We start from the raw sequence: 12,402 nt of genomic DNA, 5'->3' as shown, positions 1-12,402 counted from the left end.
AGAGATCTTTCTAGTTTTGAAAGCACACAATTAAAAAGCAAACACTTCTCTTCAACTATTCCTTATTGTTCAAGCTCTCAATTTTTTCACAGAAGCATCACATAAGATCAAAGTTCCAGACTAAAGCTTATATAAATAGTGACAGTAAAGTGCTCTGAATTTATTAATGTTTTGTGTGTGTGTGCTTTTCAAATGTACCAAGTTAACTGTGTGAACCACAGAGGGTGAAAAACTATGAATAGCTACATGCTGAATCGCTCATGTGTGCGTGCATGCACAGGTGCATGACCACACAGATCATAACAAAGCACTCGTGGCTTGCTTTACAGGGGAAAGTATATCCATTTTCATTGACCAGAACTCTGGCTATTATGTTGCTCTGACCTGGAAGTCAATTAGTCAGCTAGGTTGCACTGCCTCGCTGGATTTCTATGACCGGAGCAGAGACAAAGACACAATAAAGGTATACAGTGATCCCACAATTTCAGTCTCTTTTATATGGCATGAACATTTCTGAGGGAGAGAGAAGCCAAAATACTGCTGCCACATGCTCCTCATCCTTGAAAGGTTTGGTTTATGGGGCCATTTTGCACAGGAAGGAACTCATTATAAAGCAGAGGGTGTCAAGAGCATTGCTGCAATTCTCCATTAACATCCACTTGACAAGAAAGTGCAAAAAAAAGAAAAAAAAAGAAGACTTCCTATCACTCGGGAAATGTTCACAAATCGCACCTAATTAAACACAAAAGCCTAAGTCCATGAAATCAGAGTGCAGAAAGCCATTTGAAGACAGAGGTGAGAGAGAGCGTTTTCTTGGTCGCAAGAAACATACATCGCAAGGAGGCCACAATTTCATTCATGTTTGTGTCTCCTTCAAACAAATTGTCAGCCAAGTACACTGGGACAAAGGGCTGAACTGTTATTCTACCTTCGCTAGGTCACATCACAATGCATCAATGGTTTGCCATTTCAGAATATGCTGCTGTTATGCTATTTGAGCCCAGAATTGAAAAAAATAAAGACTATTCCAACCATGCTGAAAAGGATCAATAAGCGCATAGAAAAAGAAAATGGCCATAAACACAGAGGCTTTTATTCAGAGTGCCACAATGTAGATGAAAGCACAGAATGCACCTGGAGAGCGAAGCTGAAAGAGGCAGAAGACAACAGAGCCCACAGAGTTATCAGGTGGGTCCAGAGAGCGTTATCTATATTCAGACCTCGGTATCATCTATCTCCGCAGCACCTATTAGAGTTCTAATATTGTAGGTTTTAAGGAGGCTCGGCTTTCCTGCCACAGTGAGACAGATTCAGCCCTGTTGCCCCCTTTCCCTTTTCAGTGTGGTCTCACAAGGTCCTCTTGGTTTTCTACAAACAATACTGCTGGGCTGTGGCCCTTATTTAAAAGATTAATAGGATGCTGTCTTGGCAGAGAAGCAATCAGTGAGGTTTCTGTGACAGCAGAAAATGTGTGAAAACAAGGGAAAGAGGAGAGACCATTGTCACGGTTACCAACTGGCTGCTGGAGCTCAATTGAGATAGCTGTGGCTTTCAAGCCCAGCTGTCAATCACAGCAGCGAGCATCAATGGGGTAAATTTAAATGATAAAACGATAAGTCATGAGCAGGCGATTTCGCTGTCATCAGGACGGGGGCTGCTTCAGAGTAACTCACTATGGGTGCAGAGATTTCACTGCAGCCATATGGAATTTGGTTTTGCATCGAGTTGCTGGCTTCACCCCTCAATCATGACAGAATGTGTAATCACCAAATGTCTTCCTCTCAATCCCTGTTACAATTGGCAGCACAGTGCTGCCACTAGAGATGGGGGAACAAAATGGAAAGCTGACTAAATGACAAGCTTTAAGTGACACTTAATTTGAGATACCCCGGCATTCTCTCAGCTCCAGTAAACAGGATCTATCAAACTTCGCCCACAGACTGTATGACTCCGCAGCTGTCTGTGGGGAGAGGCACAGTATGCCTGAGAGGCCCCCAGCTACCAAGAGTGATGATAAAGAAATCAAATCCTTAATAGTTCCTAAAACACTCCAGAAGAGCTATAGGAACAATTAGCACACTTTCAAAATGTGTACATTTGCATTGGCTGTGTGTCTCAAGGATTTTCGACCTCTGACGATAAGCATAGACTGTATAAAAAAGATGAACAAGGCCACTGGTTTGTGCACTCCCTAAATGCTGACCATATCATTTTTTTGAAATCAGATATTACATATAAGGTGTGGATCTGACTGAAAAATCCAGGGACACTGCTGGCCACCGTAAAGCATAAACGTGACGATAAAGCACGCTAAGTTTAACGGAGCTGTAACGTATAAAATTCACATCTTCTTGTATAAATAAGATTTGAAACCAGCGACTGACACCAAAAAACAGCTGGAAAACTGCTAACCATGGTCACAGATCAAGTGAGAAGTCGGTTTGTTTACCCACAGACTTTTATACAAACAGACTTATTTTTCTACCCCGAGAAGTCGCCCCCTGCTGGCCATTAGAAAGAACGTAGAGTTAGAGCAACTCTGCATTGGCCTCACTTTTCAGACCCAGAGACTATGTCCATCTTTTATTTACATTCTGTGCGACAAACCCATTAAAAAAATTAAATTAAAAAAACAAAACAAAACAATACTTGGAGGTCAAATCACATAACGTACAAGGCACATCTATAACCACAAATAGACACAGAGATACACAGAACCTCTACTGTTATCAAATGCCCCTAACTGTTCAAAAAGTTATTTAAAACCCGTGTAACAGAAGCTAATGACAGCCTTAGAGGAAATGACAGAGTAGGGAAAACACAAGTGAGCTGGTGAAGAAGTGAGAGAAAAACACTTAACAGCTGTTTTCTCCCTTCTTCCCTTTGCTCATCCCAGGAGAGAGTTCCACACGATCTCCCTGATCCTAGTTTGTGGCTGACAGAGGGGACCGCAGATCTGTTCATCTCCCCACTCACATGGCTCTGTGCGTCCCGTCCCCCCCCCCCCCCGCCTCGCCATCGTGCTCTGATGCCAAGAGGGAAAGATGGCAGAGAATGAGGAGGGGAAGCGGGAATGGGGGGGTCTACATCAAGGAGAGACTCTCCCAGTGGGTTCTCGTCAGTTCCAGGCCATTGCACCTTGCTCGCTGGGATTTTGTTTACACATACACGCACGCACGCACGCACGCACGCACACACGCACACACACACACACAGGCAGATGACTATTAATGGATACAATAATGCGGAGTCGTTTTTCAGTTTTTTTGGGCTGCACAGTCACGTGTTTTGTTTTTAACTACTGTTGTGACAACAGGAAGCTTCAGCGGCAGATCACTGTAAGTCACTGACAAAGAAAAAAAAAATACAACAGTTTGAAGCCTCGCAGAGCTCATTTAAGTGGCACAGAAGCAGATGACATTCAATCAAAACCCAGTGATACGGTTGATGTGGTCAGCGGTAATGTGTAGCCAAAAGGCCTGACACACTTCCACGGTCTTCGGGGACAAGCGGGGAACGGCAGGCTGCCCTTGTGTGTTCAGTCTCTACAGATGTTGCCTTGGAGAGCGGCTGACTGGTGGGCTGCCGTGACAGCTGGACAGCTGTTCTATAGATGCAGCTACAGAAGCATGGCACTGAGATTGGAGGGGGAGGATAGTGATGTATGTTTAGTTTATCTGTATGAAGTTCCCAGGACATACGAAGCTGTCAATTTTAGCATTGGTGCATGAGCCCGGATAAGAAAAGATGGCACCGAAGAGGATATGGAGAAAGAGCACAGATGGGCAAATATCAGACGCGGCTGACGATCTTTAAAGAAGCTCCAATAACAAAACAGATTTTTTTTTTTTTAAGTGTAGATATAATACGTCAATCCAGAAATGAACAAATACACCACCAACTGGCTACGCGAGCGCAAGACAAAGCATTTAATTTGATCCACAAGGTCTGTTTAAGCAGCCGTGACTTTTTATCATCATAAACAAGTAAAAGTTTAATATGAACTTCAGAGGCATGTTCAAATTAAATTTTTTTTTTTTTTACTATCTCATGAAAGAGGAAAGGAAAGAAAAAAACTGGAAAGATTAAAAAAAGAAGAAAGAAACCGAAACAGAGAGAATAACTGGCAGATAATTTAAAGGACTGTGGAATTTGTGCCACCACCGAGGCTGCTGGTGATGAAAGGCAGCTTAAATTGGGGGTCATGTTCAGATATTACACCTTTATTCTGCCACTTAAAAATCCAGTAACCTAAATTCAGACCTGCAAGAGAACAGTGCAAGTAGACTGTATCTATTACAACAGAACTGCTTCAGACTAAGATCTGAAAAAAAGAACAGATGAAAAAAAAAAGAGCTGAAATGTTGGGAAACACTCCACTGTATTAAACGTTGTCACCTGCTGAATAAACACACTGTAAATCATGAGTTAAATAGCTGGGACGGGTGCCAGTCACCACTGCCAAAGCTCGAATTTGTCCTTAGCAGGCCAGACTTTTTCATTATACCGTAAAAGGTCAGCAATTTGTTCAATTCAATAAAAAATGTTAATAAAACTAAGAGCTCACATGAAGCAGCCCTTGATAGCTTCTGGTCGCTCATCAGAAAACATGAAAGTGTGTGTGTGTGTGTGTGTGTGTGTGTGTGTGTGTGTGTGTGTGTGTGTGTGTGTGTGTGTGTGTGTGTGTGTGTGTGTGTGTTTGTGCCTCTGCACCGTTACCGTGTGGCATTATGTCAGTCAAAGGTTGTACAGCGGCAGGAAATATAGCTTTGGCCTAGTCGTAATCCAGGCCAAACTCCAACAGCAAAAGCACATACAAACACTTTCCTACAAACACACATGAACACAAGTGCAATTTTACATTGCACAAAAGCCGGGAGTCGATAAGCACCACCACGCAAAAATCCCCAATTCCAGCTCACACCCTCCACCCCACTGTGCTAAATAAATGAAAAGCCCCATTATAATTATATATGAAATCTTTTAGAGGAAAAAAGTGATTACTGTGGATGCAAGTCTGGAAGTGGGTGGGGGTGGGTCATTGCTAAGCAACCAGTCATTATCCTCCAGAGTAGAGAGCGAGGTGACCGGCCATCCATCTAACTCCGGTGGCTTGCCTGGCTCCTGTGTACCCCCCCTCGCCCCCTCCACACACACCTTCCCCTTCTTTCCTCTGCCACTCACTCTCTCTGGCTCTCCCTCTTCTTTGCTCCCTCACTCTCTCTCTGCCGTCTCCCCGTCCGAATACAAACAGAGATAAAGAACGCTGCAATCGCTCTTGACACACAAATAGGTTAACACAATAAAGCCGGCTTTGCCTGGCTCACTCGAGGGAGGAAAGCAATTCCAGCAGCAGGCAGGAGGTAATAAAACAGGGCTAGGAGTGTGTGTATGTGTGTGTGTGTCCATACATGTCCTCATGTCAATGTTCCTGTGTTTTTGTATGTGAATGGAAGCAGGCACACAGAAGCTCTTTGGCCCCAGGGCCTAATATCCCAAGGATTTTCAACCCTTTCTTGACACAAATAATACCGGGAGAGAAAATGACAGAAATTCCAGGGTACTCTGCCATTTAGATTAAAGGAATGGTGGTTTTATATTAACAGTATAGCCGACCCGCATTATCCCTATAAAAACATTCTCCTACGGGTCATATGGCGGCTCTTTTGCAAATGGTCTCTGCCTCGCATGGTTAAAATTCAACAAGTAAATTGAATGAGTTTTATCTGTGCAAGCCTCGGCTCACTCTCCCTGATGCGGCTGCCAGGCCTGGCAATAAATGATAAAAATCTCCAGAGTTTTATTAAATCGTGTTGCATTCACGCTGAACTCGGGGAAAATGGCGAGGTGGCTTCTGCAATTACAGTGCAGACCAGACAACATTGTTTTCTCCAGTCAGTGGAAATTTCATTACCTTACAGCAACCGCCTTAGAATTGGGTAATAGCCTCTTTTTGTCACAGACGTAAGCCGTCTGCGGGAGGTGTGACACCCCCTTAAGTGTTATCCATTTGCAACAATATGCACCGAGCCAGTCGCAGTCCGGATGCTGGTCAGCATAATGTACAGCGTTATTCAGTGATACGGTGGAGGAAGAGAACGGACCAAACAAAAAAAAGAAAAAAACGAAAAAGGAAAGCGGTCAATAGCTAATTCCTGAAATGACTGTGGCGTAATCAAAAGCATTGAACCTGGATACATCCATGCAGCTGACATATCTCTCCTCAGGCTACGAATGCCCCCCTTCTCTGGCGTGTCAATAAATAGAGAGAGGGCTAGCACATTTGGCTGTGGATGGACTGAACTGTGAAGAAACCCCAATTAAAGCCTCTAGAAAAGTTTCACACATTTAGGTCATACAGGACAACCATTTGTAAGCGTCAATCAATTCCCCACGTTTTTACCCGCGGCTTCTTCAACCAGCTAATCAAACAGCAGAGATGTAAAGTGGTGGCCATTGTCAACAGGGAATAAATTACCAAAGCATGAAGAGAAAACATCTTATCTGTCTGATGTATTTCCTGCTTCTGCAGAAAGCTACAAAGCCCAAGGGAGAGCAGTCAACCAAAATGCAGGGAGAGATGGAGATTAGGATGATGTGCAGTTCCTTGTTCCATTAAAGTTTGATCTTCCTCAATAGCCGAGGAGAATCAGATATCTCCCATTCAAGATTAAAGTACACCAGCAGAGAGGCAGAGATTAATCAGAGGCCTGCATGAGATAAAAACAGCCTTGCTTCTGGCATGGAAAACAGTGGCAATAAAGAGTTCAGCTGATAATATGAAACATGGCGAGGCACAATAGCAAATCAAACAGCATGTAGGGGCCTCCAAAACAAATCAAAGCGCCGACTAGACTGCGATACAGTGGCTGAAGAAGTACAGCAGGGGCTGATCTGATAGTAACCAAGGCCTTCATTTTATTACTGTTTAAGGTTGAGGAGGGCACGCTGTGGATTTTCCCATGTTGCTCTCTGTCGCCAGCCTTTCATTCCCTCTCCTCCTCTTCTCCTTGAGATCAATGGCGCTGGGGTGATTTCACAGCAGCCTGCACTGTCACCCAGAACAAATCAATGTGACCATGAGGAAGGCAAGAGCGGCATTGTTTTTAAGGAGAGCAAATTCGCTGTTGGAGAGCTTGTCAGATTTGCTTTATTCTCCTTCTTCCCCCCAAGAACTCTTTGCAAGGAGCATGCCACCCCTCACTTTACTGCCTGTGCTGTGGAACAAACTATAAACTGCACAGTACTCTGGCTCGCCATATGACTGTACTCATTAACCACGTTTGAACCGCACAGTTCCCGCTCACGATATTGCACAAGCACAAAAAATAAATAAATAAAATGGGCTGGGTGTCCCTAACCTTTAGAAACGAAAGACTAGACATTAACCTCGAGCCCTGCTGAGACGTGACTTCCATTCTGCCTGACGGAGGGGCGAGAGGGGAAAAGAGAGAGGAGGTCGGAGGATCATTGCCGTCCGTCATGCGCTAAGTGGTTGCAGATAACCCTGATGAGAAGTTGCCAAGGTCTCATGAGCAGAGTAGTGAGCAGGTAAAACTCACAAAAATAAGTGAAAATGATCAGTGGGCAGAGAACCGACACCCTTACCAGAAACACAGGAGTGCACGCAATCACACTGCTGTAACTTATGTTAGAGTAGTTCTTCTGCATCACACAAAATCACACTTTCATTTAAACGCTAGAGTGCCTGTTTATAAAACCAAGAAGCTTGCACTGTATTTAAAATTTACTACCACGTCTCACTTAATGCTTTATGATGTATAAATGGAATCTCACTCTGGCATCACATTTCGCACAAGTGTTGATGTCATTAGGTATAAAGTGCTGTGATTTCATTCGTTTTCACAAGGCTAGCAGCATGAAGAGGTTTTTCTCCTACCATATACTGTATTATGGAGTATATGGTTGATAAAATGAGTATTTCTTCTTCTTCTTCTTGTTCTCATTTTTTGATTACTGTAGTTCAGCATTTATAACCATGACAGTGTGGACACACTGGGAAGAATACTCATTTCATTTGACTTCCTCAGTACAGCTAATATAACCATGAAGGTTAATCTTTAAGCGCTGAAATAGTCATAATAATGGTCACAAAAAAGGGCGATATAGATTAGATAGCATTAACAGCTAGTAGTGTATGGGGGTGCTACCTGCACACAAACGTGCTAAATAGCTAAGTAGAAGGACTCTTATTAATCCTGCCTGCAAAGTCCCACCAACGCCACCAAGTCTGCTGGAAACTGGACATCACTTTTCACCTGTATTTGTTCACACCGAGTGGCTGAAAGGTGTCTCTGTTTCTCTAGCGCCACTTCCACGTAATGCTTTTGTTTTCTGTTTCCCTTTTCATGTTCTGTCACTACTGTTCCAGGTACTGATGTGCAAAACAAATCTCTGTACAGGGACAACAGAGTTTATATCAAAACAAGTAAAACTGCAAAGAACAAGAAAGGGCAAAATTTGTGTTGTTTGGCTTAACATGAAAAAGCGTTAAAAGCGTTAAAACAAGAACTGTTATAGACTTTCGCTGATATGAAACACTTTGATCAGGTACCTAATGAGCTGCTGTTGACGTGGCTTTGAGGGTCCGATGATGTTTCCAGGTAAGAAGCTTTGTGCTTTCCTGTGATATCAGTTAACGTAAGAGTTGTTGTCTTTTCTTTTCTTTGGCAGGAAAAGAAGATGAATTTAATGTTTGTTTTCATCTAAAGTGTATTATTCTATAATTGGACTCTGTGGAAAAAAGCTATTTAAAAAATGATTTAATTTGCACTTTCAGTAATGAAGTCCACACAAGACTGGACATAAGCTTAGACACTTGAGGGGTCAGTAGATCTTGAGTAAGGGACACGCTCGCTCTCGCTCTCTCTCATATACAGACACACACACACACACACACACACACACACACACACACACACACACACACACACACACACACATCTGTATCTACTATTTTAGTCATCTTAAGTGTCAAAATGAGTTTTGGTGCCTCTGGGTAGGTGTTGAGACAATCAAACCATGCAGGGATTAAAAAAGATTAATACACAGCACAGGAAATTAAACTTCAGCGACTTTAACGATATTCATGAGTGGAGCTCGCTTATTCACTCCAGGCAGGCACTTTAATAAGCAAAGAATACAGCAAGGAGCCCAAATGCAATCAATCAATCAAGCTGATACGCTATTTGAGTTCCAAACTTATAAAATTTCAGGGTTATTTTGGCGTGTTTTTGTTAACGCATTGCTTAAATATGTTCACTACCTTCCAGCTGTTGGCAGCTCAATTAAGTACAAGAGATTACATTTTACTCAAGTTGGCGACTTACGCCCCTTTCATTTTATGATCAAGTAAAAAATAATGTGGAAAACACGTGAAATTAACTTTGAGCCCACAAAGCACCGATATCCTTTTGTCAGCTACCAACGCAGAGAAAGCAGAGCAAAAGCAAATATGGTGAAAGCGAGAGGAATGAAATGTGGATAAAGTCTTGAGCTGGCAGCGGGACCCTTGAAGCTCCAGTGTTACAAAAAAAGAAAAATCGAAAAGCAAGCCAAAAAAAGCAGTCAGAACAACAACTACAATCTCAAAAAGGTAATTCAGTGACCTAAATATTAAAGCTTCCCTGCCATTCCACTCTCCCCTGCCTTGTCCAACCATCATGTTGAGTTAAGGCAAGCATTATGCTGGGGAGACTATTTGTTTAGGTGAGGAGCAGCCGCAGAGCTAATATGAGCACAATTTGCTCAGCAGGTCATAGACGCAGAGTGGAGGAAGTAAATGAGGCAGTTCTGCCCCCTCGGGTGCAGCTCCTGCCTCATACATCACTGGATGTTTTATTCAATACAGCCAGGAAGGCTCTATGTCAGGTGCCCTGACTGTGGGGGCGCCTGCCCTGCTGTAGGGGCCCATATTACATTCTGCGAGCTGCCTATCTGCAAGGCTGCTGGAGAGAGAATGACTGGAAGATAAGAATTTGAGGATGCTTGTAGTCTAACGATAAAACATACAGTGTGTGGCTTTTTCACTGCACAGTCAGCATAATGTGGAGGCTCATTTACGTGCAATGCGAGCAATGGAGCTAAATATTGCAAAGCAACAGCAACCCGCGAGGCTCAAAGTTCACGGGAAACAATCCAAACTTTATCAGCTAATTCACAGTCGAGTCAAATTTTCAGACTTCCTCTGGCTGCACCAGAGGCTGGGGCCGCAGAGGGCACGTGAGCTGTGGAATTCACGGGACAATGACAAATTGTCTCCCGACCTTAGTGCAGCACTGAGGATCATCCATATCACCGAGCATAAAGTGAAAACTTTTACAGCGTTAGGCACACATGCTCGTGAATTTTATGAGTCTCTCTATGAAAGCCTGTCACACTATACAGGCACACAATAAAATAAAAAAAGACAGAGATTGTGTATCATTAACACACCAGGGTGAAAATCTCTAATTGCAGCAGGCACTGTAGTTACCCTACCCGTGCGCGGTGACGCACGGGGGCGTACAGATGAGAAATTCGCACCTTTTGCTCTGAGCCGCAACTCTTCCAGTGCCACACATCCCCGTGTCTGTGATGCCTGCCTGGCCTCGACAATATACTTAATTGCTACCCATACTTGAAAAGACCAATATTACACATCAAAGCAGCTCCTCGAGCCATTCGGTAGCGGCTCTCTAACAAGTCGATTTTTACAACACTTCCTATGGGTCAAACAAAGGGTTTAAATCCGAGACATCATCAGCCGTGTGGGCAGCATCCTGGGGGGAAAGGAGGGTGGGCATTTTATAAACATTCATTATTTTCAGGCGTTTCTCTTTTTCGGCGACAATCCTCCCCAAAAATTGAAGCGAAGCTCTGACACAAACTACCATAATGGTTACAAATAAATGACCCGTAATATTCAGAATCGACTGAACACGACTGGGAGAGACAGACATGCAAAATATATTTACCATAAATTGCTCCGTAGTGTACACTAGAACTCCATGCAGATCGTAGCATTCACTGAGCAATCTGCCTCATACTTCTGCGGTCCAAATTAAAACGGATTCATTCTGTTGCCCCAAAATCCAGCTGCTGCTTTGTCGATGTCAAATGTTGATTAAGTTTATCCTCGTCTTCCGACGGTATGCAAATGTAGCGGTAACCCTGCAAATTAGATTCCACACTCTAGCCTCTAGCATGCAAAGTTAATAAGCTTTGCCTTTTTTTCTCGATTCGGCTGCCAATTTTTGTCGAGGGCAAAAGCGCAGGTCGGCAATTTCAAGAGCGTCCTCAGAAGGATTGCGCACCAAGTGTGCTTCGGGTTTTCAACGTTTAGCCTCCGAATCAAAGTAGGTACAGGGTCCCGGTTGATCTTCCTCTCGCTTGAAGATATCTCCAAATAGCAGAACTCTTAACCGACACACTGGGTAGGTTTAGCGGCTACGCAGTATTCCAAAAAAAATCCCCCCGCTGTTACGCATGGGTTTCGTGGTCCGCCTGCTCAATTTTGACGACCTTATGAGAAATGTATCATTCAAATGTTTTGATCTAGGCAATATTGTGTGAAGGTACCCTGAAAGAGATCAAGGCTGGGCCAAAGTAGCTGCCTGAATATCCTAAACTGATGCGATGCGATGTAAAATCCCGGAGAGCAGGCTCTGCTCCGTCCGTCACTTTATCCGTGGTGTCGGCAGACGCTCTGAGATGTGTTGCCTCTCGATTCAGACTTAAATTTCCAGGTGAGGCTGTGGAGTAACCTTGACGGCAAAGCCCCGAAAGGCTCTCTTTGGTAATATTAACCAAACAGGAAAAGGTTACGTCTGGATAAAGAGCTAGCTACTTCTGGCAGCTCCGGGATGCGGTCCTGCCCTTCTGCCGAGCTGCCGAGACTGACAATAACCCGGAACGCTGCAGACTGTCAGGCTGCACAGACCGCCCACCGACCAATCACCGCACTGAGGGAATAGAAACATTCCCACGGGTTAGCCAATCATTGGTAATTGAGGACTGTTACCATAGAGATCCTCGGCGTCTAGGCGTCTGAAACCACGTTGTTTATACGCAGAAAAATAATAATAATAAAGAAAACTTGATTATAAATTTAACATAGCAGAATTCATATTAATATCTTAATTACTCTTTTATCTATTGTAGGGTTTCATCCATTCCCCCCCAGCAGTCAAAGGTTAACAGCTTTATTGGAAAACCTGGGCTCAAACCCGAAGGCATCTCTAAAGTGCCCTTGAGCAACAATGACCTCAAGCTGCAGGAAGGCCCCCCTGTAGCTGAAATTAAGTATTGTTATGCAGCTTGAATAAAATTAAGTGTGATCAGTGTGCTAAAATTACTACACTGTTCATAAATGTAAACGTTTCAAGTGCTATTTAACCCCAT

At 43.6% G+C, this 12,402-nt stretch overlaps 1 protein-coding gene across 1 annotated transcript in view; it reads right to left on the bottom strand.

Annotated features, from left to right (window-relative positions):
• fam222aa (family with sequence similarity 222 member Aa) overlaps positions 1-11,882 on the bottom strand; it is a 52,048-nt gene extending 40,166 nt beyond the window's left edge. The window contains exon 1 of the mRNA XM_063489093.1: positions 10,977-11,882. The gene's annotated coding sequence lies outside the window, so the exon portion shown is untranslated. The remainder of the gene's footprint in view (positions 1-10,976) is intronic.
• Between the last annotated feature and the right edge of the window lie 520 nt (positions 11,883-12,402).

This window comes from Pelmatolapia mariae, linkage group LG12 (genome assembly GCF_036321145.2).
Source record: "Pelmatolapia mariae isolate MD_Pm_ZW linkage group LG12, Pm_UMD_F_2, whole genome shotgun sequence".
NCBI lineage: Eukaryota > Metazoa > Chordata > Actinopteri > Cichliformes > Cichlidae > Pelmatolapia > Pelmatolapia mariae.
The sequence above is the reverse complement of the archived record's forward strand: the minus strand, read 5'-3'. Positions and strand labels throughout refer to the sequence as shown.